The sequence below is a fragment of the Erpetoichthys calabaricus genome, chromosome 12 (genome assembly GCF_900747795.2).
Source record: "Erpetoichthys calabaricus chromosome 12, fErpCal1.3, whole genome shotgun sequence".
NCBI lineage: Eukaryota > Metazoa > Chordata > Cladistia > Polypteriformes > Polypteridae > Erpetoichthys > Erpetoichthys calabaricus.
In genome coordinates this window covers 139,920,129-139,947,057 of record NC_041405.2, presented here as the reverse complement: position 1 = coordinate 139,947,057, position 26,929 = coordinate 139,920,129, and positions in this window count along the sequence as shown.

Genomic DNA, 26,929 nt, shown 5'->3' with positions numbered 1-26,929 from the left:
GTTCCGGCTCCTTTGATGATGGCATGTCCGGTCCCGCCTCTGATGATGTCACTCTCACTTCTGGCCCCGATGACATCACTTCCTACACTGGCCTTTAAAGCCGCTATTTTGTCTATATACTACAGTTCTGTTTTGGACTCAGTTGTGTGAACAACTCGCTATCTTCAAAAATACCTTTTTGCAGCCAAGGAATATTATACGGGTGGCTGCCCCAAACCTTTATGATGTCTTATTGTTGTTCTTGTGACAATGGATTCGGTTGACATTTGGTCATTTTATTATTTGTTGATGTTTCTTATTTGTCGATATTTAGTAATATGCTAAGTTACGTGCGCTATGCTGCACTGAGAGCAAGCTCTATGTAAATAAAAGACACATCAGAAGTGATTGGCAGTCCATGTGAATAATGTAGCACCAGTAACCAATAGGCTAAATGGATGACTGAAAATGGGATGGCATCCTTGACAGAACAGAAAGATGTGATCATGTTGTGAAATGGAAAGAGGAAGTTCGGCGAAGTTCAAAAATGATGGAAAGCTCAATGGTATTTATCTGTTGACCAGCTTTTATCTTGGCTATCCATTCTGCTCTGTGGACCTCCTGGTGTAAAGTATTGAGCATTGCGAAGCACAAGTACGGTGGTCTCCTGTGAAGTATCAAGCACCGTGAAGCACCAACACATCAATGACGACCGTAGGGTTGACCTATGCGTGATAGCAGTTGCATGGGAGGGGAAAGAATAGCGCGATAAGAGCTGCATGAAAATTCAAATGGTGAACATAACATAGCTTAGAGAATACATGGCTGATTATTTTGTTTCAATTTAAAAGAATTCACTTTATTTTAAAGTTGAGTTTTTCAATGACCATCAACAAAAGCCAAACCACTAGAAAAAGCAGGAGTTGATCAAATGCAGGAATGTTTTACTCATGTGTAATTGTGTTTAGTGTCACACACATGCGCTTGGGAGACATTATATGGGCTTGATTAAGTGTATGTTCCTGCCAGACCAGGGGCTGGCTCTGCCCTCTAAATTTTTCTCCTCTTTCCCTACAGACCAGCCAACGAACCTTCAGCCTAAAGCCGCTTCCGCTCCTCAAAAGACAGCCAACATCACATCCTCTTCCAGTTCTCAAGATCCCACCTCCTTCTGATGTCATTTCCAGTTCACAGAATACCATTCTCCCATTACGTCACTTCCTGTCTACTGAATATATGTGGCAGCCATTTTGTTTTCTCTTCAGTTGTTTTGAGCTCATATCTGTAAAGACCAATTCTAACCCAATCTCATTTTAAGTATACGGGGTGGATCCCCAAACATTATATGTTGTTTTGTGTATTTTTTCCAATAGCATGTTGAAGATTAAGCAGCTCTAAAGTCATTTTTTGACGTCTTCATCCAAGGTGACTCACAGCACCTGAGGTCTAATTAGTTACTTTTGTTTTTCCTATTGGAGCACAGGCAGGTGCAGTGACATGCTTGAGATCATTTTGTGTCAGAAGTGGGATTGAGAAGTGGGTTTGGGAAGTGGGAGTGGAAAGTCCATCCATTCATTTTCCAACCTGCTGAATCCGAACACAGGGTCACGGGGGTCTGCTGGAGCCAATCCTAGCCAACACAGTGCACAAGGCAGGAACCAATCCCGAGCAGGGTGCCAACCCACCGCAGGACACACACAAACACACCCACACACCAAGCACACACTAGGGCCAATTTAGAATCGCCAATCCACCTAACCTGCATGTCTTTGGACTGTGGGAGGAAACTGGAGCACCCGGAGGAAACCCACGCAGACACGGGGAGAACATGCAAACTCCACGCAGGGAGGACTCAGGAAGAGAACCCGGGTCTCCTAACTGCGAGGCAGCAGCGCTACCACTGCGCCACCTTGCCACTGGAGTGGAAAGTCCTAGATTTAAAACCTCAACCATTACACTTCACCACACTGCCTGTCAATAATATTGGACCTTGGTAGAAATATTGTATACAGAAAAGCTCTTAGTTAGTTACATAGCACTTCTGATATACCCGATTAACTGATGGCACCATAACTGATGCCCATTCTCACAAAATTTCCCAGGTGAGGTCAGTTATCATAGCTGATATTGAATATAGCGATGACATCTGTTGTGACTGTGTGTCATTGCAGTGCCTGGGCCCAGAAAAATAAAATAAAATGGGAAAAAAGAAAATCAAAAGTGCATTAAGAGTTCTGAAAAACCAAAATAAATAAATAAATGAACATCAAAACCAAAGTGTGATTCAAAAAATCAAAGCCAAAGAGTCTAATTGCTGGTCTAATCTGCATATCTTGTCTCAATAGGAAATAATGCAATTATTTGTTTGAAAAAGTCTTTGATGGCATGTTGACATAACCAAAATAATATTATGAGTCAATCAACTATAAAAAAAATCAATATACTATATAATATGTGTGTGTGCATGTGTGTGAGTGTCTGGCCCCACAGAACAGTTGGAGCAATCTGATTGATCAATTTGGTTTTGTTGTGATTGGTCAATTTGGCTTTGGTGACGTGATCAAAAGAGGAAGTGAGGGAGTGTGAGACACATGAAGAGGAATGAAGGGATAGGCACACTGAGAGTCACCATCAAAGATAGGAAATAGATAGATAGATAGATAGATAGATAGATAGATAGATAGATAGATAGATAGATAGATAGATAGATAGATAGATAGATAGATAGATAGATAGATAGATAGATAGATACTTTATTAATCCCTGGGGGAAATTCACATATTCCAGCAGCAAAAATATTAAATTAAAGAGTAATAAAAAATGCAGATAAAAAAAACAGATAATAACTTGAATAATGTTCAACGTTTACCCCCTCTGGTGGAATTGAAGAGTCGCATAGTTTGGGGGAGGAATGATCTTCTCAGTCTGTCAGTGGAGCAGGACAGTGACAGCAGTCTGTCACTGAAACTGCTCCTCTGTCTGGAGATGACACTGTTTAGTGGATGTAGTGGATTCTCCATAATTGATAGGAGCCTGCTGAGTGCCCGTTGCTCTGCTACGGATGTCAGACCGTCCAGCTCTATGCCAACAATAGAGCCTGCCTTCCTCACCAGTTTGTCCAGGCATGAGGCATCCTTCTTCTTATTGCTGCCTCCCCAGAACACCACTGCGTAGAAGAGGGCACTCGCCACAACCATCTGATAGAACATCTGCAGCATCTTACTGCAGATGTTGAAGGATGCCAGTCTTATGATCACGGGGTCCATGAGGGGCCTGGGTCTCCTAAAATCCACCACCAGTTCCTTGGTTTTGCTGGTGTTCAGTTGTAGGTGGTTTAAGTCGCACCATTTAACAAAGTCCTTGATGAGGTTTCTATACTCCTCCTCCTGCCCACTCCTGATGCAGCCCACGATAGCAGTGTCGTCAGCAAACTTTTGCACGTGGCAGGACTCTGAGTTATATTGGAAGTCCGATGTATATAGGCTGAATAGGACCGGAGAAAGTACAGTCCCCTGCGGCGCTCCTGTGTTGCTGACCACAATGTCAGATCTGCAATTCCCGAGACGCACATACTGAGGTCTGTTTGTAAGATAGTCCACGATCCATGCCACCAGGTATGACTCTACTCCCATCTCTGTCAGCTTGTCCCTAAGGAGCAGAGGTTGGATGGTGTTGAAGGCGCTAGAGAAGTCTAGAAACATAATTCTTACAGCACCACTGCCTCTGTCCAAGTGGGAGAGGGATCGATGTAGCATATAGATGATGGCATCTTCCGCTCCCACCTTCTCCTGGTATGCGAACTGCAGAGGGTCGAGGGCGTGTTGGACCTGTGGCCTCAGGTGGTGAAGCAGCAGCCGCTCCATGGTCTTCATCACATGTGATGTTAGAGCGACAGGCCGGAAGTCATTCAGCTCACCAGGATGTGATACCTTTGGGACTGGGGTGATGCAAGATGTTTTCCAAAGCCTCGGGACTTTCCCCTGTTCCAGGCTCAGGTTGAAGATGTGCTGTAGAGGACCCCCCAGCTCTGATGCACAGACCTTCAGCAGTCATGGCGATACTCCATCTGGACCTGCTGCTTTGCTGGCACGAAGTTTCCTCAGCTCTCTGCTCACTTGCGCTGCTGTAATTGTGGGTGGGGATGTCTCTCCTATGTTGGTATCAGCAGAAGGATGTGTAGAGAGTGCAGTAATCCGAGGTGAGAGTGGGTTAGGGTGGTCAAACCTGTTAAAGAAGATGTTCATTTCGTTTGCTCTCTTCACGTCTCTCTCGATGGTGGCACCCTGCTTCGAGCTGCAGCCAGTGATGATCTTCATCCCATCCCACACTTCCTTCATGCTGTTGTTCTGCAACTTCTGCTCCAGCTTTCTCCTGTACTGCTCCTTCGCCGCCCTGAGCTGGACTCGGAGTTCCTTCTGCACGCGCTTGAGCTCATGCTGATCACCGTCTTTAAAGGCCCTTTTCTTCTGGTTCAAAAGGCCCTTGATGTCACTTGTAATCCATGGCTTGTTGTTAGCATAGCAGCGTACTGTTCTTACTGGAACTAAAGTGTCCATACAGAAGTTGATGTAGTCAGTAGTGCAGTCAACAAAAGTATATAAAAAAAAAAAGTATAAAAGTGGACAGTAGGTGATCAAGGTCACTGTCAAAATGACGGTCTTAGAAGAAGACACGTGAGAGGAAACACCGGTCAAGAGAAGTTCAGACACACAAGGAAAGGTGCTGTAGGTACACGTAGCACAAAAGATATCAAATACTTTTACATTCTAGCATTGCTGGTAATAATTCATTTTGCAGAAAACTGAAATAAATTGGTTCTAATAAAGTCTTAACATAGTCTGCCATTTTATGTTTATGTTTTCACAGATTAAAACCATGAACAACCTCATTTTCGTTACACTGCAAGAGGCACTCATGTATGTGATGTCAGGAAAGCCGTGCTTGAAAGATGGTGTCTGAAGCGTTCAGACTTTGGTTCAAACAAAAGAAACAACTTTGTGAAAGATTTAGCACCTAAATAAAAAAATAAAATAACAAACAGCATTGTGGGTGCCTGTCTGGTTTCACTCTGTTTGGACTGTAGAGATTCATGTGGTGATGATTGTTAGGGGTTCGTGGCAGAGTGAAAGTTTTTAATTTAAACACAGTGTGGTCAGGCTCGTTGTAGGTGCAAATGGTGTCCCTGGGGTGCTGATGAGTGAGATTGGCTGATTAGGCATTCACATGCAAATGTGATCAACTCAGCCCAATTTCCTCATTAGTGCTCTGGGTATTGTAATTAAGGCACCTACACCATTCATAGTATAAAGGACTTTGAGCAAGATTGACAGGAAGACACAGAAATGAAAAAAATGGAAATGACCTGGAGGTGAAAGAAAAAAAGAAAAAAAAAAAGAAAAAAAGAAAGAAAGAAAGAAAGAAAGAAAAAAAAAAAGAAAGAAAGAAAGAAAGAAAGAAAGAAAGAAAGAAAGAAAGAAAGAAAGAACACTCAGGACACTCGCAAGCCCAGCCACTCAGACTCCTCACTCAGTCTCTTGAGCACCCCGATCAGAGCCTCCATTGACTCCACGAAGATCACAGCATCGTCAGCAAAGTCAAGATCCATGAATCTTTCTTCACCAACAGATGCCCCACAGATGCTTGACCCCACGACCTTGCCCAGCACCCAGTCCATACAAGCATTGAATAGAGTAGGAGCAAAAACACAACCCTGAAGAACTGAATCAACTGGGAAAAACACAGAGGTTCTGCCTCCACTCTGCACAGCACTCACAGTACCAGTGTACCATGATATCCAGCAACCTCGAGGGGATCCTCTGAACACTCAGGATGTCCCACAGGGCAGCTCGATCAACGCTTTACAAAAATCAACAAAGGCTGCAAAGAAACTCTGCCGATATTCGCGTTTGTGCTCCATTAGAACCCTCAGTGCCAGGATGCGGTCGATGGTAGACTTCTTAGACATAAAACCAGAATGTTCCGGTATCTGGCAGGTGATCAAGTGATCACAGATCCTATTGAGGACGACCCTAGCAAGGACCTTACCCAGCACCGAGAACAGTGTTATCCCCCAGTAGTTGCTGCAATCCAGGCGATCGCCCTTCCCTTTCCAGATAGGGACGACAAGTCCCGTTTTCATCGGACACCATCGGAAGAAGCCAATCCGCTACAGCAACAGCTACTCCCCGAGTATGACAGCCATCAGAGCGATCAGACCAATAAAAGGTGTATCCACCTACAGAGATCTGGCCAGTCCCCGGTCTGCGCACCTCAGAGAGTGCTGCCACTGAAATGCAGAGTTTATGTAACTCCTCCAACAGCAGAGGAAGATGATCATCTTGCCGGAGAGACAAGATGTTCCATGCGCCTACCTGTATGGGCCGCCTCAAATTTTGACCCGAGTGTAGCCGTGCAGCGGGCAAGGCCTCAGCACCACACCAGTTCCGATCCCCAACAGACCTGACCCCATTGGCTCTCCAATGGTTTCGACTCTTCCAGGGATGGGTCTCCTGAGGGCTTTCCCCCATCCCCTTCATGATGCGAGCAGCCTTCCTATGGGCGGCTGCAGCAGAGCTACTCCCGCAGAAAGCAAAAAGGAGTCCTTTCTGGAGTCTCGGAGCTTTGTGAAGTTTTTTTTTTACAGTGGCTGGAGTGCCAATCCTGCCACCAACCCCCATGATTTCCCTACAAGTCGGAGGACCACTTGCAGGGCTGGATGCAGTTTAACGTCATACCCAGGACTATAGATAGATATGAAAGGCACTATATAATATATAATAGATAGATAGATAGATAGATAGATAGATAGATAGATAGATAGATAGATAGATAGATAGATAGATAGATAGATAGATAGATAGATAGATAGATAGATAGATAGATAGATAGATAGGAAATTTGACTTTTTACAGAGCTCAATAAATAAATAAACAAATACACACACTCTTAGGTCTGAACACACACCAGAATGACAATAAAGAAAGAAAATTAAAAAGGATTAAAACTTCTCATTTGGCAATTCATGTCACAGTAAGGCATTTTGCAAGCATATTGCTGTTGTTATAACGGACCCTCAGCAGCGTTGCTTCACACACTTCTGCTGAATGATTCATTGTCTGAAGGTCCTCAGTATTAGTGTGTCAGAGAGAGGTTGTGCAGCATTGTTCATAATGGCATTCAGTTTTCTTTTAGTTCTCTCCTCCTCATGACCTCCAGGGGATTTAGAGTGCATTCCAACTCTGAGGTGCCCTTTTAATTAGCTTGTTGATTCGGTGGGCCTCTCTTGACATGATGTTACTAGCCCAGCCCAGCACACCACAGTTTAGAACTTCACACTGGCCATGACAGAGTTGTGGAAGATGTGATTAATGATGCATCCCACATTAATGGAATGCAGTCTACTAAGGTAGAAGAGGCTGCTCCTCTGCGTTTACGAGACCTGTCTAACCTGTCTTTAATGTGGACCCCCAAGTACTCGTAGGAGCAGGCCACCTCTGCATCCAATCCTTGACAATGTTGGTGATCAGAATCCTAAAGATATACTGGAGACGGAAATAAAATTTGAAGCTTCAAAACGTATGGAAGCGTGTAAATCCGTCATTGCAGGAATCAAGAAACAAGAAAGGGCTGTTTCTAGGTAATGGCCGGCTTACTGAGGAGTGCATGATGGGGTGTTTCTGCGTCTCTTCATGTGTAAAACATGCAGCATGTCACATTTTTATAAATGCACTGCACCTCCACTGTGATGTGAATGACAGGCATAAATAGTGTTGCTTTGACTGGTGTGCTGCTGACTACCTGAGTTACACGTCTGCGGATAAAACACAGTTAAAAAGCAGAAATGTCTTTGCGAGTGTCAGTTTCATGCATGTGCACGCAAATTGAAACTTGGCTGCTTAGCTCGAAAGCCACTTTATTCAGAACAAGGTTACCAGAGACTGGGGCTGAAACTTGGGACAAGCTCTGGAGAGGACATCAAGCGCACACCCATAGCACAGGACTTGGACAAGACCCCCCCCCCCCCCCCCCCCCCCCCATGGCCACCAGGATCAGTCTGAGGGCTTGTGTTTACCTTGGGAAATGAAACCCACCAAAACCTGGCCGAACATGAAAACAGCACACATCCACACATATGGTGATTAAAAAAGGGAATGTCTGTGCTGCGAGGTTCCAACTGGCTGCCATTTATCAAAAATCTCTGCGGCTCAGCCAAATCCCGTTTTCTTACCCTTTTCTCGTGAGTTTATTTTATAAGTTCTCCAACGCACTGACTCATCTGTTTCCATGGGCCTGCCGGGGTTAATTAGCTGATCAATATTTTACAGAGAAGACGATGAAAGCTTTAAAGAACAGAAGCAATAACATTTAGCACTCCTAGAGGGACTGAGCTATGACTGTGTCAGAAGGAGCCGAGCACACCAAGCGCTTTCTAAAATTGAAGCCATCATTAAACGAATGACTAAACTGGATTAAGGAACTCGGCAGGCTGACGGAAAGCCAGCCTCATTGTTCCAGATCATCAGAGCTGAAAACTCATTCTCTGGTACTAGACAGCTGGTCACCAATGGGGTGGACTTACTGGGAATTTGGGATGATTGCATTTTTCAGAGCGTGTTCTGAAGCTCTTTGTGCCAGCGCTAGTCACGGTTGCAGGTGCCGCTCAAAGCTGGCACTTCTTGTTTTGAAAGCATGAAGTGATTACGCATCCTCCTGTCAGCTTGACTGCATCTAAGGCGGTGGGCGCCTGGCAGGGTGAGTAGGAAACATGAAACTGGTCCTGTTCTTGTGGGCAGCATATCAGATGCAGAAAACTAAAAAAAAAAAACACATGTGCTGGGCCCCCTGTGGGCAGTCTGACCACAGGCTGAGTCTTCCATGACGGACTCATTAAATCCTTTAAAAGAAAATGAATTTTAATGTTATGTGAGGATCAAAAAAGCAACAGATAATTCACAAATTGGAATCAGTAAAAATAAAGGAGGAAAATGAAACTCTTAGGACTTTAAAGCGGGTTCTTCACCACTCAGTGCTGTGGTTTGGCCTACCGGGAGGTGTCTGGTGTGGCTTTCTTGCCTGCAGGTTGTTGGCCTGGCATGCCATTTTATCGTGAAAGTGTCCACAAAAGGCAATTTAGCCTCTAAATGTTCTTTTTTTCCTGGTGGATACATTCATCTCAGGAATGTCTAAATGCTGCCCCTCAGTTTATTGACTTGGTTTACTTCTGCCCCCTGCAATACTTAACTCTAGAGGGCTATCTTTCCCTTTAAGGATTTAACATTTAACCTCTGATTACCATAAGAAAGACCAGGAGCACAGAACACAGCCTGTACCCGCCGGGGTGACAGATCACTATCCAGTGGGAAAGCCAGCTTGTTGAAGACCCCTGTGCAGCACCCTGGGGTGGGGTCCTCCTGTCCAGCATAACTCTTAGTAATTTATTCATAACTAGATCCTTGGGGCCAGCTGGGCAGTGGTGTCCGCGACCGCGTCACAATCACGCGTTGGTGGCAAACATACCAGTTTTCTAAATGGGATTTGTAATAACTTTTTAAATCGCTTTATTACAGCCACTGAAAGTTAGCAAAAAAGGGAATGTAATGTGGGAGGTGTGGTGGTAATACCATTAGATACATCTATGTAAAATGTGGATACCGCTTACTTTTCCAAGACAACTTTGTAAATGGAGATGATTAAAATATAAGGTAAGCTACAAAGTGAAAACTGTTCTGTGCTATAAAATGAAGCCATTTCAATTTGTAACAAATTAAAATGACAACACCGACTGACAGGATACTACTACACAATCGACCTGTTTTACACAAGTTCTGAGAAAATGGACCTCATAAAGTGGTGACCTCACAAATCCTCACAGTAGTGACACTAATGCACAGTAAGCCATACTAAGGTACACAATAAAACAGATTACAGATTTGTTAAACTGTTAAAGCTTACAAAAGTTGAGCTGACTGACAAGTCACAAATCATATTACTTCTAATATCACTAGCACCTTAAAATACTCACTGGCGTGCCTTCTCAACAATGTTTGACACGTCAGGTTGTCTGGCACGTTCGTTTCCCATTGAGAGTACAGCCAAGCCACTCAGACTGTCTTGATACGTGGCACTTCTGAGGTCATTTTTGATGATTTTTAACTTGGAGAACGATCGTTCACACACAGCAACAGTCACTGGTATGGTCAGCAGTAACATGTAAGCCGTGTACACATCATTGAAAGTAGACGACGGTGTCCACGGATCTATCAGCTACAGTTCAACTACTTCGAAAACAATCGACTTGGTTGACAGGATGGATTGAAAACGTGCACAAAATGATAACAATTGAGCTCAAAATGTCGGTGAAATGTCGGTGCTATAGCTTTCAATGAGAAGATCGGCAGAAACATAGAATTCATCGTCAGCCATCGAGGTCAGAGTTGATAGTAACAAGACATTGTACGTTGAAGCCACTGCATCAAAACTGTGTAACCGTTGTTTTAGTTAAGTTATTAAATATTTTTTAAAATCTATATAGGCCCCCCAGGCTCATAGGCCCTTGTGCTTTGCACATTCTGCACAATCCACTGCCAGTGTCACTGTCTGCTCCCAGTTTGCTGCCCCGGAAGGATTTAACTTGAACATTACACGCTAACTGGGCAAATTATTAAGAACACCTGTACACCTGCTGATCCATGCAACTATCTAATCAGCCAATCATGTGCCAGCACAGTAATGCCTAACCTCCTTAGCATTAGTCCCAAGTGTCACTCGGGCAACTGTATAGATGCGTCTCACATAAGTATTAGACCCAAGGAATACTCGGGCTGTAAAAGTGCTAACAGCGTTAATCTCAAGTGTTACTTGGGCAATAGTGTAGATGCAACTTTGTCCAGCCTCATAATGGCGTTTCGTAAGAAACGTTTTTCAGCACCCCAGGTGTTGCACGCTCTTGACCGTGATACGAGTAGTGATGTTGAGCAGCCTTTCATACAGTATGTCTTCAGGCAATGAAATTAAACTGAAAGCGATTCTGAAGAATCCGAAAGTGACACTCAAACCCGTCTGGGTTTCTGTTGACCCTGCTTCAAATACACCGGCACCAGCTCGTTTCAATTTTGTGGGGCAGCCAGGAATAAAAGTGAATGTTGACAGCCAAGATCCCCTTACTTACTTGAAGTTTATATCTTGATGATGACGTGATCGAAAGAATTGCTGTTGAGACCAACTGTTATGCTGAACAGTGTCGAGTAAATGATCAGACACCTAAGCAGTTTTCCCGTTCAAACAGATGGAAAACAGTGGCTGCTGATGACATTTGGTGACATTTGGTATTAGCATCATCATCTTTATTATTATTATTATTCATTTCATACTTTTATTATTATTATTCATCATTATTATTTGTATCATTATTATACCTTTTACACTTCCGACTTTGAAGTTTTAGTGTTTTGCATGTTTCACAGTAGAAAGATGAAATTTAATAAAAATGTCATTAATCATGCCAAAAAATACAATGCGTTTTATTTTATTTTAAGAAAAAATGTGATGCTAAGGGGGTTAATATCCTGCAGCTCCAAGCCAGGAACTTTAGGTAATGTTCACATCAAACATCTCAGATCTCATCATTGGTGCCAGACAGGCTGGATTGAGTATTTCTGTAACTGTTGACCTCCTGAGATTTTTCTCGCACAACAGTCTCCAGAGTTTGTCCAGTGAGAGTCAGTTCTGCTGATGACGCTTTGTTGATGAGAGATGTTTTGTGTTGACACAAAGGCTATGGTGACTTACTGTGGTGAACAGAAAAGCATTTCAGAATGCACTACATGTTGAACCTTGAAGCGGATGGGCTACAACAGCAGAAGACCACGTTGGGATCCACTCCTGTGTCACACACATGTGCATGGAAGGCAGCTAAAGGGCTTAAATGAGAGCAATCCCAAGCCAGACTGGGAGGTGGCGGAGTGCACTAACTCTTTTTCTCGCTTTTCTGCAGACTGTTCATGGAAAATTCCACCTGGACTTGATGACGTCAATTCTGGTTCCAGCCCCTTTGAGGTCACTTCCTATATTGGTCTTTAAAGCCGCCACCTTTCCTCTATCCCCTCAGTCCTGTTCTGGACTCCACATCAGTACAAATCTTTAACCATTTTGCAGCCAGGGAATAACATCTTGGTGGTTGCCCCAAACCTTTCTCTGGCTCTTTTTAATTTTTGTGACAGTGGCATAGTTGGCAGGATGTAGATTTCCTGAAGAAACAGGACCCAGACAAAAAATATATCCAGGTGGAAAAGTACCGTGACCGAGTTTCCAAGTGGGGAGGGTGTCCCGTGGTTCAGAAGGACCTGGTGCAGGCTCCGCTCCCAGTATACTTAACCAGGCAGACTAAGCAGAACGGGGAGTGTGCGGGAGGGGCTCACAGTATCAGGCTGGTCCAGATGGGGGAGGCGAAAGGGACTTATTACGCTCTCTCGGAGGAGAGTGCCTTCCTCCCTGCTAAGGCAGAGCACTTATATCCACCTAGGGTTGCCCCAGACTGGCAGGTGGGAAAAATAAGAAAGTGGAGGTTTGACCCAGAATGGACTGGCCCACAACTAAGCTGTATCATTATGGGCAAACGTAGGGCAATGGTTACGGCCACATAAAAACAGTGCCCTCCAAATAGTGGAGCAGGTTGCCTGCTACCTACTCCTAAAAAGCCTGCCCCATGATTTTACCCAGCCGGTCTGGGGTCAAGACTTTTCTAATATGAAAAGTCATAGAGCTCATTAAAACGTCTAGGACGGCCTTACAATCTGAGAGGGCAGAACCATCTCTTAGTCGAACCCAAACGGAGTACGTTCCAAAAATCAAGCCTGTGCCGACATCCCTGGATTTGCGTGTGCGCAAACTGCTTAGGGACGAGGTGGAACGTGGGTGGAGGGGTAGGGAAGGATATAGGGATATTGGGAGGGTGTGTGCTGACAAATCCTTTGGCGATCCCGCATACAGGAGTGATTATTATAAACAGGTTTAAAACTGAAGCCTTATTCCAGCAGCAACATTTCCATTGTTGCCCGCAGATTTGTGCTACCGCGACACCTTTTCAAGAACAGAAAGTTAAAGCTGCAGTTGGGTACCGGCTCACCAAAGCTGGACAGAAGACTGGAAGAATTTAACCTGCTCTGATGAATCTTGATCACTGCTGAGCCACAGAGATGGTAGGATCAGAATTTCGTGCCAACTGCATGAATCCATACACCCAAACTGTCATGTATCAACAGTCCAGGCTGGTGGTGTGGAGAATGTATACATTGTGTTGATGCATATATAACAATTCCTATGAAAATTAAAATCTGTTTAAATTGTACATCCGCATCCCCATATGCGAGCAGCAGAGCCACAAAGAGGCAGCGCAGGGCAGGGGGTTGGCAAAGCTCCCTAGTTTAAGATATGAAGATGTAGAGAAAGTGTCGGCGAAGATGGTAGGGATGAGAATGGTGCCCGTACACATGTGCTACATGGCCACCCTGCTGCCTGCTTCTTTGAGTTGATTTTACAATAAAATAAAAAAAGGAATAACCTTGGAGGTCAATTATCACCCCAAAAGTGGATAATAGATATCACGTAGTATATGTGTACCAAATTTCAGGTCAATAGGCCAAACGGTTCGTGAGCTACAGGTGATTTAAAATCATGGACAGACAAACGGACAGCACAGGACAGGTAGCGTATTATAGAAGAAGATGGGCTGCCATCAGTCAGGATTTGGCCCAGAAGTTGATTGACAGCCTGCCAGGGTGAATTGCAGAGGTCTTGAAAAAGAAGGGTCAACACTGCAAATATTGACTTTTTGCATAAACATAATGTCATTGTCAATAAAAGCCTTTGAAACTTAGGAAATGCATGTAATTCTACTTCAGTATACCACAGAAACATCTGACAAAGAGATCTAAAAACACTGAAGTAGCAAACTTTGTGAAAACCAATACTTGTGTCATTCTCAAAACTTTTGACCATGAATTTTCCATATGAATTTTACTGTCAGTTTCACTAAACTCCATGTGACTTGTAACTTGCCCGTTTCACTCATCACTTAAGTCCTTGGCTTGTAGATGGTCCAGGTATTCCAAGTGACTTACATACGCCGTATACCAGTTTACCGCTATGGACTAGTGGCCAGTGCTTCTTTGTGCCACATTCCAGAGAGCTACCTCACTCAGACATGCATGCCACATTTTTGTCACATTCAGAATTTCATACTGTGGGTTTTTGGGGATGCCCCCGCTGGCACTGGGATATAAACTAACACACAATTTTCACCATCACCATAACTTAATTATGCCCTCCATAGTTCTTTTATTCAGAGGTGCTGAAGCAGGGGCAGAAAAGCAGAATACAAACAATGAATTTGCCATTTATGCAGCAAACAAAATGATTTTAACAGTACAGCTAAAGAGTAGTAAATGACTGCCCTGACTTCGAATCACTGAGGGGGTTTACAAGTACACACATGATCAGGTTAGGATGAATAACCTGGTAAAGATAAAAACCTGATTTCTTAAAAATCTGCATCTACATGGGCAAGAAATCTTATGGAGTTCTTCTTTGGCTCAGTCATCATTGAAACTACACAAAAACTGCCATCATGAACCTGAAAATTAGGCCTGTGATACTTTTCTTGTATCTTATAAATATGTTTAGTCAAACTGCTGTTTTATTTATAGGTTTCTGTTACTGGATTGCATGCAGCACACTCTTTTCTACTAGGCTGTGTGACTGATCTCCACAAAGGACCAGCATACTGGTGATGTGCTTCGCTCCTTAACACCCAGTGCTGCTTGGTAATAAATAATAACATGCATTTTTACTTCAATAAAATAAGATACACATTAGGTTACTTATTACCTTAAGCAGAAATTGGACTACTTAATGCATGTTACGTTTATACAGTACATGTTCCCCTACTGCTCTCGAGATTGCGTTGCTGAGTTTAACACTCTACGTCCAGCTCAAATTTAGTGATTTCTGAAATATTGAGAGAGATTGTTTCAGCCAAGACAAGGAATAATGTGATCGTCCAAACATTTATCTCCAGAAATGTGTTTTGTTGACGCTTCTAAGCGTGGCTGCTGAAAGCATGTGTTGCAATGGACATGCTAGACTATAAAACAGTAACCCAGTTATGGGTTTACATGACACCATAATTGGGTTATTCACAAAGAAATCTACGCTGTTAACCAGACTTCTCAGAGGCTAATAACTGTTTCTCTAACTGAAGTAAGGGTTGACATAGAAGATTCTGTGGATAACCGGGTTATTAAAGCTCATGCGGATGCACTGATTGACCATAGCAGAATGTTCCAAATCCCGTCCTCGTCGCCAAATGAATTTCTGCGGACTTCCACCACAAAACATCTCAGTACAAAGATTTGCATTGTAATGAACTGCTGGTGGTCAGCCGCAGACCTGCAATGTCTGGCTCAGAAGCAATTGTTTTGTAGCATGAACTAAAGGAATAACTCCTTTTACTCGGCCATGCACAGGCCCTTTCTCAACACTGGAGCGGAGTGTTTTCTTTTGGCATCATTTGATCTCTGTCTGTGTCAGCCCCACAACTTTTTCTGAACTGAATTGCCACTACACAGAGCTCTCATTTTGTGAAGGGTGTTATATAAGATTGTGTCAAGCTGATCAATGGATACCCAGCCTACTCAAGGCCCTGGATTGCATCTAGCTGTGGTAGTTGTCAATTACAACAATGGGGGATACGGGAGGGGAAATAGACATCTAATCAGCCATTCTGGGATATAGTGCCCTTCACTTGTTACATCATTGCAAGAAACTTCACAAAGCAAGCAAGGGTCTTCTTTTTTTGGCTGCTCCCATTAGGGGTTGCCACAGCAGATCATCATCCACATCTTCTTCTGTTACACCCATCACCTGCATGTCCTCTCTCACCACATCCATAAACCTCTTAGGCCTTCCTATTTTTCTCTTGCCTGGCAGCTCTATCCTTAACATCCTTCTCCCAATATACCCAGCATCTCTCCTCTGCACATGTACAAACCAACGCAATCTCGCCTCTCTGACTTTGTCTCCTAACCGTCCAACTTGAGCTGACCCTCTAATGTCCTCATTTCTAATCCTATCCATCCTTGTCACTCCCAATGCAAATCTTAGCATCTTGAACTCTGCCACCTCCAGCTCTATCTCCTGCTTTCTGGTCAGTGCCACTGTCTATAACCCATATAACATAGCTGGTCTCACTACCGTCCTGTAGACCTTCCCTTTCACTCTTGCTGATACCCGTCTGTCACAAATTACTCCTGACACTCTTCTCCACCCATTTCACCCTGCCTGCACTCTCTTTTTCACCTCTCTTCCACAATCCCTGTTACCCTGTACTGTTGATTTCCAAGTATTTAAACTCATCCACCTTCTCTACTCCCTGCCTCCTCGCCATAACACTGAAACTTCCTCTCAAAGCAAGTAAGAGTGCATATTCAAAAATATAAAAAGAAAAGGAAATAAGCTCTGAGGAGAGGTTGGAAAGGAACAATGAAAGTATCATACAAGTGTTCAGACTTTCATTTATATAGTGCCCTTCACAGATCACACCACCATATGGCACTTATTAGAGTGAATTGGCATCAGTCTGGTGGGCACCAAGGTTCAGTTTCACTTATAGCCCATTAAAATGTGTGCATTTTCAAGCTTGATTGGAAAATAAACATGTAACACTGAGGACTGAGAGAAAGATGGAGAGCTGTAGAGCACAGGGGCCAACAAAAAAGAATAGTAAGCCCTCCAAAGGACCAGAAACAGCACATGATACCAAGTTAGTTTATCAAGGCAAAGCGAGTATGGAAATGGTTGCCATTTTCGATTTGAATTCCACGCAGGGTCTTAATTATAGATGCCACAGAACTGTGACAAGTCCAAAATGCTCCATGTTAGCGGGGGGCTAAGCGCACACACACACGCAGACACAGAGTGCAGCCTGAGAGCTAAAACTGTCTTCAGCAATGACTGGAAAATGAGAGGTTAAACCAGTAAAGCCACATGCCGTATCCAGAGCTGAGTCACCAGCAATACAATTATCGACAATTTTGAAAATAAAGCCATCAACGTTTCCAAGAGGAAGCTTTCAGATATTTAACAAGAAGGAGAGCAATTAGGGGTCTGAGAGGTCGCCTACGGAAAGGCCATCTATTTTTTCACTGCCGGGGGGCGCTGGCAGTGACACATCCGGTGTTCCTGGCCTCTAAAGCAGAATTCGGTCTTCTCTCGCTGTGTTGAACTGCAAAAGGGGTCAGAAGGAAAGATTTTTGAAATGTGAGAGTAACAACAGGAGCTGGTGCCCTCTTGGCGTCTCTCCACACCCAGAATAATTAATGCCAAAGGAGCCCTAAGCTGTAAAAAAGTGTCTTTTCTTATATAATTAAATACAGAATGTAAAATAAACTACAAAACAAGATATGTGCTGCTTTTCTTCCTATTTTAAACCACATCTGCCTAATATTAAAGGCCTTATTCATGTAAACATGGGGCTACATTTAGAATTCAATAGGACAGGACCAGAAGTTCTTGTTTTGTTAAAAGATTGAACAATTAGGATTCATCCCTGGGAGTAACCCTTACACTTTATTATTAAACCATCAAAACAGCATTTCAGAATGTTCTGGATGACATCAAATGAAAGAACTTTAAGCCTCCATTAAACAAACAGTAGCAATATCTTTCACTAAACATCTAGATCTTCTCCTCCTCATTTATAAAAGAATGTGTTATTGTTAGTAGCAGGTTTTGTTTCCTAATATCTGGAGGGTTTCAGGTTCTCTTTGCTAGGACCACACTGAAGAAAACTCACAATGGCTGCTACTCTCCATGACCTACTATACAATAATACACTAAGGGGTGTGTGTGTGTGTGTGTGTGTGCGTGTGTGTCCAGTACCTCACAGCAATCTGATTGGTCAGTGATTGATTAGTATGGCTTTGGTGACACAACTGAAACAGGAAGTGAGAGTGTGAGACACACGAGGAGAAATAAAGATGCAAAATGCAAGACACCTTTATTGTCACGCTACAATGCAATGAGATATCGCTTGGAGCAAGCCTACAGTATACTGTATAAGAGTAGATAATAGACTAAGTAATCATTAAAATATGAGAAGCACAGTTACTATTAACAGTTCCAAATTAACACATATTGTAGATTATACATCTCTACAGGTATATATAAAAAAATCCAATGTCTGTCTGTATGTCTGCCTGCTTTTCACGTGAGAACTACTTCACGGATTTAGATCTGGGTTTTTTTTTTATAATTTGCTTGAACATTCTGGTTGATTTTGCAACTTCTATAATTGCGCTAAGTATCAAAGTTCACTTGTGGTACCGATTTATTTATGCAAATCTGAGAGACACACAACGGGCCGAGGGGAGGTGGGAGGGCCCTTCTCACTCACACGCCAGCCTTGGGGCGTTCCTTACCTCTGTTTAGCTAGTGGGAGAACTACTTATTGGATTTAGATCGGGTTTTTTTCTATAATTTGCTTCTACATTCCGGCTGATTTTGGGACTTCTCTATTGTGCTATGTATCATAGTTCACTTGTGGTACTGATCTATTTGTGCGAATCCAAGAGACACGCAGTGGGCCAAGGGGAGAGGGGCGGGGCTCTCCACACTCACGAGCCAGTCTCGGGGCGTTCCTTACCTCCATTTAGCTAGCGAATGAGAGAACTACTTAACAGGACTATCTTAGAAGTACAGTAATGGTTTTTGGCTACTTTGGAATTCAGCAGCAAGAATCTTAACCAGAAAAAGAAAATTTGAGATCATCTCACCATTTTTTAGATAGATATATTTGTTACCGGTGTTCTTTAAAGCTGTTTTTAAAATACTATTAATCTCTCTTTGTATATATATATATTATACATATATATATATATATATATATATATATATATATTGTCCCAGAAGGATGGGGACCCTACCCAGCCAGGATGCCTGGATGGTCCCCGTGATGGACAATACCTCCCCTGAGCCACGAGGGGGCAGCCACCCGGGTCTGCTTATGGGCCACTGGACCGGAGCTGGGACACTCATCCCTACCAGAGGATGTGGCCACCGCCAGGGGGTGCCCAGACAGCTGTGAGGTCCTGGATGGCAGCACTTCCGCCACACCAGGAAATGCTGCCGGAAGAATTCCCAGGAGCACCCGGAGTGCTTGCGGGGGCTCTCTTGACACTTCCGCCACACTAGGAAGTGTCGTCAGGGGGAGCACATGGAGCTCATCTGGGTCGGTATATAAGGGACCGCCTCCCTCCAGAAGCTGGGCCAGAGTTAGGAGGAAAGAGAAGAAGCTCGTGAGGAGGGGAGAGTAGGTTGGAAAGAGAAAGAGAAAGAGTGTTGGAGGAAGGCATTGTGGTGTGTAAAGGAAATGAAAAGAAGTGTTTTGGACATTCTGGTGTCTGTCTGTCTGTGTCCGGGGTTATGCTTTCCACAATATATATATATATATTGTATAGACACCCAACACAAGCAGGCATGGACACAAGTTAAAAGTCAAAGAGACTTTTATTGTGGAAAACCTCTTCTTTTTAAGTGTTTTCCACCACCACAGCCACATGTACACACAATAAAGCCCAATTGTAAGCAGAAGCACAACTCTTTTCTTCCTTCTCTAACTGATCACTGCTTCCTCCACTTCTCCATCATCCACCTTCCACCCGACTCTGGCCTGTCCATGAAAGACAGGCAGGCCCCTTTTATCTAATCCCCAGGAATGCTTCCTGCCACATGAAGCTGCAGCTACAAAGCACTTCCAGGTGAGGGTGGAGCCCTTTGAAGCAGGGCCTCCAAAACCCCACAGCTCCCCCTGGCAGCCCCACAGGACACTGTAAGGCTGTCCCTCAAGAATACAATACCCGGAATGCCTGTCGGCATCGATGAATGAATTTGAGCCTGGGCTCACTGCTATCTAGCTTCCTGGGGGAGTCAAAGCCCTGTGTAAGCAGTATATATATATATTGTGACGGATGGTCGGAGCCCATGACACCCCTTTGGCACTGAATCCAGGGAAGCTACCATAGGCGGTATCAGGAACCATAATCATGGAACACTAGAGGAGCTGAACGACTTAATGAGCACATTTGGGCTGTGATGCAGCCACACCCGGAAGTGCAGCCTAATTAGGCTAATTACCACCTGAGCATATAAGAGGAGCCTGCAGCCACCACTCAAGGAGCCAGAGTTGGGAGGAGGGAGACGAAGCTTCCGAGAGGAGTGGAGGAAAGGAAGAGTGTTTTTGTGGTGTTGTTTTGTTTGGTGTTGTGCCTGTGGAATACTGGGAAGACGTGCCCCACAGATAAAGAAAATAAAACGTTTAATTATTTTATGTGTGCCTCACGGTGTCAGGTTGGAGTCGGGTCAGCACCCATATAGCACCTTTTCACTATATATATATATATATATATATATATATATATATATTGTGGACGCTAGGGGCGCTGTTGCCCATGAAACCCAACAGACAGATGTTCAGGACACATGTATGAAAACACCAAGACTTTCTTCAATAAAGTGCACAAAGCACCTCATACGCCACAATTCACAAATAATCAATAATCACAACAATACAATAATAATCCTCCACTCCCAGCAGCTTCGTCACCCAACCTCCCAACTCCGGCTCTCCTTGCTGGGTCTCTAACAATCCTTTTTATATTCCTTGACCCGGAAGTGCTCCTTCTCTTTTTCCAGGTCAAACGCCACATCATCAGTCCTCAAGCATCCCGGAAGTACTGTGGGCTTCCGTCCTCGTGATTCTGAAGTACTTCCAGGTAGTAGGAAAAATAGGAGCCCCCAGGTCCTTTAGGAGCTCCCCCTGGCGGCACCCACGGCACCCAACAGGGATGAGAAAATGGACTCCATGTCCCATGATGCCCTGAGGGAATCCGGAGTACTGTTACCGTCCAGGGGAGCTGCCACCTAGCGTCCTGGGGGAAGCAGTGTCCTGGAAAGGCTGCCCTTCTCCATTCTTCCCATTCTGGGACGTCCCGACCGGATTGAGCTGCTGGCTGTCTATCACAACATATACAGTATACATAATTTTACATAAAAGAAGTAAGAGGGGACATGATTGAAATGCTTAATATTATAAAGGAAATTAGTGCAGTGGATCGAGACTGTGACTTTAACATGAGTTCATCAAGAAGATGGAGACATGTTAGAAGCTTGTTAAGGGTAAATTGCATACAACAAATGGTAAACAGTAGGACTTTAGGGACTCAACTTGATGTTATTTTGGAGGAGTTCAATGGATAGAACTGGTGAGCTTTGTTGGGCTGAATGGCCAGTTCTCGTCCAGATTGTTCTGATGTTGTAATATATAGATAATGCAGTGTTGACTGACTCTTCCACCCACTCATTCACTCACTGACTCTTTCCCATTTACTTAAAAAGCTGACATTTGGCAAGATAGTACATCTAGGGCAGCAGGTATCTGCTAAGAAGGGACATTTTTATATATCAATATTTAGGGGTAGCTCCCCCACCATAGAAAAATTAAATACTCCAAAATCTCAAAAATGCCTTAACAAGTTTGATTGAAATTTGGTGATGTTATAGAAAAACCACAATTAGCCAACACATGTTTGTTTTATTTGTTGATATTTACTAATATTATGGTAACTTACATGCTCTGCGCTGCGCTGAAATTGTGCTTTATGGAATTGAAGGACACAGCAGAAGTGACTGACGAGCACTGAGAATGGTACCAGTAACTAATAGGGTGGATGGATGACAGGTCAGTGTCCTGGACAGCAAACAGGAGATGTGATCATGTTTTGAAACGGAAAGAGAAAGTCTGATGAAACTCAATGAAGATGCAAAGCTCAGTGGTTAGCAAACACTGTTTTTGGCTGTTGAGTACCAGAGTCCACATCTTCTTTATCCGCTCCACTCTTTTTGACCTTCTGACATGAAGTATCGAGCACCATGAAGAACTCTTACTTGAATAATGAGCTGGGGGTGAAGCAGGTGGGTGGGTGCTGGACCCCCATGAAGTATCAAGTGTACTTCAAGCTTTGAGAGCAATGTGTACATTACCAGAGTGTGAAATGTGCAATAACAGCTTTGCCAAACAGCGGCATGGTAGTTCAGAAGGGAACAGAGTGCAGCTTAGGAGGAACATAGCTGATTACCCGTTTCAATACAAAATAACAGACTTTACTGTAAAAAGTGTGTTTTGCAGTGACCACCAACAAAGGCCTCTGCTTCTTCTTCTTCTTTCGGCTGCTCCTGTTAGGCCAAGTCGCTAAAAAAAGCAAGAACTGATCTGTGGCTTTTGTTTGCTTTAAATGTTTTGTGATCCTACCGGTGATTGCAGATGTGCAGACATAGCCATCCAGACACTTGTGAGGCATGAGCTGTTCAGTATTTCATGTTTAGGTTTTTTTGGTTCCCATGCCCTGCAGGGACCTGGTGCCCCTGGGCATTCACCCAGTTGTGCTTGTTGTTAATCCAGCCCTGGCCTGCACTGATCTTTGGGACACCCCTGTGCTTGCCTCATGCAAGTTAGACATCCCTCCATGCCAGGACACACAGCTGGATCTGCTCAAAGGGTAGCACTCAAACTCTCTGAGAGAAGATCTCTGTGATGCCCAGGTCAGAGAGGTTGGCAAGGAGAAGCTGATAAAACACAAGTCTTTGGAATACGGCAGGAGATAGAAAACCCTGGACACGGCCATTCAGACACAGGGAGAGGGAGCAAACTGTACACGAACTGCGATGAGGCCGAGAATTGAACCTACAGCCCTTTTGAACGCTCTAGTTTTGAACATTTTTGAAAATATTTTTTTCCCTTGTGAATGTCTCAACAATATTAATTACGTCTGATAAGGATTCACCTCCTAAATATTTTTCTTTGCTTGTTGCTGTTAATCCTCCCTTGAGGTTATTTATTGGAAAAATTGCTTTGGGGTCTCCCTTACTAATGTATTACATGCTTTGTGAGTGCTTAAGTGCTGTGAGTGTAATTCATTACAAGAGATGATTAAGAGCCCAGCTTCCCTCTATCACTTCCATCATGAGGGTCCATACTCTCTTGACTTTATTTATATAAAGGTTAAAGGTTCCCTTATTGACAGATTCTCTCCCTCATGAGTGCCTAAGCTCTCCTTTATTTATTAGGAGGGCTGGTTAAGGCCTTACCTTCATACTTTTTTAATTTGCTGGTATTTGACTCTCTTGATATGATTTCATAGAAGAGCTTACTCTGGGTTCTCCTTCTCTGTGTTTTATTTCTCATAAGACGGATTAAGATTTCTCTGCCGGATTTAAGTAAATAGTCGATTGATCAATTTCTTAATATTTCTTTCCTATGTGTTTAAGCAGTGCTTATTTTAAATGTTTGTTAAGGTTAGTTAGAGCTTCTCCTTCCTAATGTACTGTCAATACTGATGATGCATTCACAACATCATCTTTAAGGAGCTGACCCTCCTTATGAAGTTATTAATGTTCACTCCACTTTATTAAGAAATCTGGTTAAACGTTTTTTGTTATTCTTTTTATTATATTGTTAATGCTATGTGTAGCTAAGCTCAGTATAATCAGAACAGCTGGCTGAGGATTCTTCTTCTCTCATGCATGATGATTGAATTGGGCAGAAGGAGTATGCAGTTGGACTTTTACAAGGAGAGCCATAAATAAGAGTAATCAGTCATTTTCCAACCTGCTTAGTCCTGACCAGGAGCCTGTCCCTGTTAGCATAGGGCACAAACCCTGAACAGGGTGCCTGTCAAGAGTAGCCAGTGATAAAGCTAAAAATTTATTTTGAGGTCCAAACCACAACCAAAACGCTAGCCAAAATTGATAGCCAAAACCAGTCGAATTTAAAACTAAGCAGCAGGTGTCACAGTGATCAGACATACAAAATGGCAGTGTCATGTCAGCAATTTGACTAACTTTGAGAAATGATCAGCAGATAGATGAGTAACAGAAAATTGTCAAAAACTGGGAGATCAAAAACACAAGCGCCAAAGCCAAAATGAAAGACAGAAATCATGAACAAAAAGGGTCAAAAAAAGTCAGAACCAGGAAAATATACCGAAAACTTTCTAAAGGTGAAAGATACATCCTACGCATGCATCATCAGTGATGTTTCCTGGGTTCATAGGGTGTTTCAGGTCTCACAAGATCATCCATCCTCATCCAGGTGAGATCACGCCTGACTTGTGTCCCAGCAGCATTAAACCTCGGCTCACCCCTCCTAATCCACAGCCACCTGGAAGCTCTTTCTGCTGTCTCTGTGGCAGTCCTGATGGCGGCCCACTCATGTACAGCAGGGTGCCAACTCTGTAAATTCAGAGAGCGGCCAGTGAAGCCTCTGCAGCCTTCTTCCACTGGATGGCAGTTTGCTCACCACCCCTGTCTCCGGCAATCCTCCAGAAACCACTGGTACTTGGCCAGCTTCCTCTCAAAAGCCTCTTCTATGTGTTCCTCCCCAGGCACAGTCAGTTCTATCAGGGGTAGCTGTTTTGAGGCCTCTGACAGAATGACAAGGTCAGGTTGCAATGATGTCGCTGCGATATGTACTGGAAACTTATCTTGCTTGCCCAGATCTAACATCATCTGCCAGTCCTGTGCGATGGAAAGTAGACCTGCAGTAGCCCTAGGCTGTGGCTTCAGCTGCTGTCCTGCCTTGACGAATGTTACCTGCTTCCTGGGGTGACAGTGGGGCCTGTTTATTGTTACGGCTGAGGAGACACTCTCAGCAACTGCCTTCAGCACCTGGTCAGGATCCTCCCCTAGGGCCTTTGGACAGCTGCTCAGGATGTGACTGAGTGTCCGTCTCCCAGAGCAGAGTGGGCATGAATGCGTGCCAGCCTTGCACCTTCCACTGGAGGTGTGCAGTGCTAGGTAAGTGGTTTGAAAAAAGGGTTTGAATGCACAACTTGGATAAGGAAGTACATTCCTAGATAGCCGCTGCATCATTACCTGAGGGTCACAACTTCTGAGAACTCGCACCCAGGAATATGTGAAGAGGTCCTGATGATGGGAATCAAACAAAGTGGCAATCATGAAAAATGCAAAATGGAAGACAAAGTGGTCCAAAAAATTCCAATAAATTCTTAAAAGTTTGGAATTTCTGAAAAACAAAATCATAAAATCTTATTCAGGAGCTGAAGCTTGTGTTTGACCTCAGAAATCCCTGCTGGAAATCAAATAAGAAATAAAAACAGAATCCAAAACCATAATAGGCCCACAATAGAGCACACAAAATGGTGACCAGATGATATATGTTAGTATTATTTTTGCGCAGCACAGATGCCAATAGGGTTAAAGGGTGGTTGCTGCCATTCTGAATATTTTCCTAGGGGTTGTTCTGCAGCTAGCAGTGGCACGACACGTAATGTCACTACCCTGAGACTATATGAGGTGAGGCTAAGAGACTGGGCGTCATTCTTGACAGTACCCTCTCTTTTTCTTCCCATATAAGTAACATTTCTCGGACTGCCTTCTTCCATCTCCGAAACATTTCTAGACTTCATGCTGTTCTTATGCAACACTTTACTGAAGTATTGGTTAATGCCCTAGTCACCTCACGTATAGATTATTGTAATGCTATTCTATCTGGCATCCCACAAAAACTAATCCATCGGTTGCAACTTATTCGAAATTCTGCTGCTAGGATAATAACCTGCTGTTCTATATCCACTGAACATATTACACCTATTCACGCTCAACTTCATTGGCTCCCTGTTAACTACCGAATACAATACAAATACTGCACTCAACATTTAAAGCTCGCTCCTCACTACCTCACAGATCTCCTACAGACTTACACTCCCTCTCACTTCCTCAGAGCCTTATCTGCAGCTTTACTTTCTGTACCACGCATCATACTCTCTTCTATGGGAGCTCGAGCATCTCTCATAGTGCTCCTCAACTCTGGAATTCTCTTCCCTCTCATATCCGTCAACTCGACTCAATTGTAACGGCCGACCCCTTTACCCAGCCGGCAGCTACACCTCCAAGACCAGTGGCCTGGATGATTTACTGAGAAATAATCTAACTATCAAGCCGTACTTCTAACCAATTAAACTGTTCCCCCACAATCGACGGTGAAAAGATAAGTACAAAAACAGGATGTAAAATTAAACGGATTAAATGTATTAAATGAAACAAGACATGCAAAAAATAGAAAACATATAAATATAAATATCCCTCCACCCCAGCAACAACAAGACACCTCCAAATATAAATACAACAAAAACCCTCCCTTGCCCCTGTAACATATAAACACACAACACGAATAACAAAAATTGAATGATATATGGAAATGAATGTGAACGTGAGTCCGGTAATAAAGAAACTGTCCTGAATGCGGTTGACTGAATTAGTGAAAATGAGTCGTTTGATTCTCCCCGGAAAAAATGGAGCAGCCTCACCGTGAATCCTCGGTGCGTGGTGGATGATTAACTCTGACCCCGGGCTCTCTCGTGATGAGGTCCTTGAAGCAAGTCCGGCGGATGGAAAAACAAACTGGATGGAAATGAGCGATGTGGAAAATAACAGGTACAGATGGCTCGTGGACGTGAATGTGAAAAAAAATCTCCTTCTCTCCTCTCTCGTTCCTTCTCCTCCTGCTGGCTTAAATAGTCCTGTGACGGCTGTGATTGATTAATTAATGACAGTTGTTTTCCAGGTTTGCGGCTGTGGTCTCCTTCCATCATCCGTCCCCCTTTACGGGGACGGCATTAACTGATACACATACAAACAGTAAACGGGACAATGAAATGAGACGCACTCAGAACTGATATTTACAACACTAACTATGTGGCCCCGCTACACAATGACACATTTTAAAACTGCCCTCAAAACTTATCTTTTCAAACTTGCATGCCAACTATGAATTTAACACCGTTACTGCCTGTTATCGTTGTATGGTTGCTACTTCCTCTGT